We start from the raw sequence: 1,071 nt of genomic DNA, 5'->3' as shown, positions 1-1,071 counted from the left end.
TCCGAAAATTAGGCCTAAAAACGGGTAGTTTGAACCCAAATATTATTCTTTGACCACACCCGAGAATAAAAACACGATGTTATTCAATTAATCCTATGCAAGCAAAATAACTACCGAAATAAGATTAATTATTTAAAATAAAACTATTTCTTCTTCTTTTTTTTTTCTTAGTATTTTTTCAAGATTAAAATAGCTACAAAGCATAAATAAAACTATTTTTGTCATTTTCGTTTTCATATAAAGATAAAATATAAAGTACTGTTTTTGTATTTTTCAAGATTAAAATGGCTACAAAATGTTAATAACTTTTTTTTTGTAATTTTCGAAATTATACAACGATAAAAACATAAAGTACTATTTTTATATATTTTTTAAGTTTAAAATGACTACAGAACATTAATAAAACTATATTTTTTATAATTTTTGAAATTATATAAAGTTCAAAAACAAGGTACTATTTTTTTGTATTTTTTCAAGTTTGTGAGAAATACATAAGCTAGAATTTATATATATATTTTTGTAATTTTTCTTTTGCGACGAAATAAAGTAAAATAGTCAAAATAGCTATATTAGACCCAATTTAAATATTCAAGCTAAAAATGTGAAAATTCCCGGGGAGGGTCAAAAATCACACGTCTACAACCGTGCAATGCGAAGACTTAGTGGTTACCCGAGTATTGATTGATAATGGATCAAGCACCAACATCTGTACTTTGACTACTCTGAACAAGCTGAAAGTTGATCATGACCGGACTCACAGGAACAACGTCTGCGTCCGAGGTTTTGATGGAGGTGGTACCGACACGGTGGGTGATATCATACTGGGATTGACCATTGGTCCAGTGGAATTCACCATGGAATTCTAAGTGGTAGACGTGGCAGTATCATACAATCTTCTATTGGGGCGACCTTGGATCCATGTCGCCAAAGCAGTGTCTTCTACATTGCACCAGATGGTAAAATTTGAATGGGACAGGCAGGAGATAGTGGTGCACGGAGATGACGGTGCAGGCATTGTGAGTGATGCAGTTGTGCCATTCATAGAAACTGATGACGACAAAGGTCCATAGG

Source organism: Nicotiana tabacum, chromosome 7 (assembly GCF_000715075.1).
Source record: "Nicotiana tabacum cultivar K326 chromosome 7, ASM71507v2, whole genome shotgun sequence".
In the NCBI taxonomy this organism is placed as follows: domain Eukaryota; kingdom Viridiplantae; phylum Streptophyta; class Magnoliopsida; order Solanales; family Solanaceae; genus Nicotiana; species Nicotiana tabacum.
Note: the sequence above shows the minus strand (reverse complement) of the source record.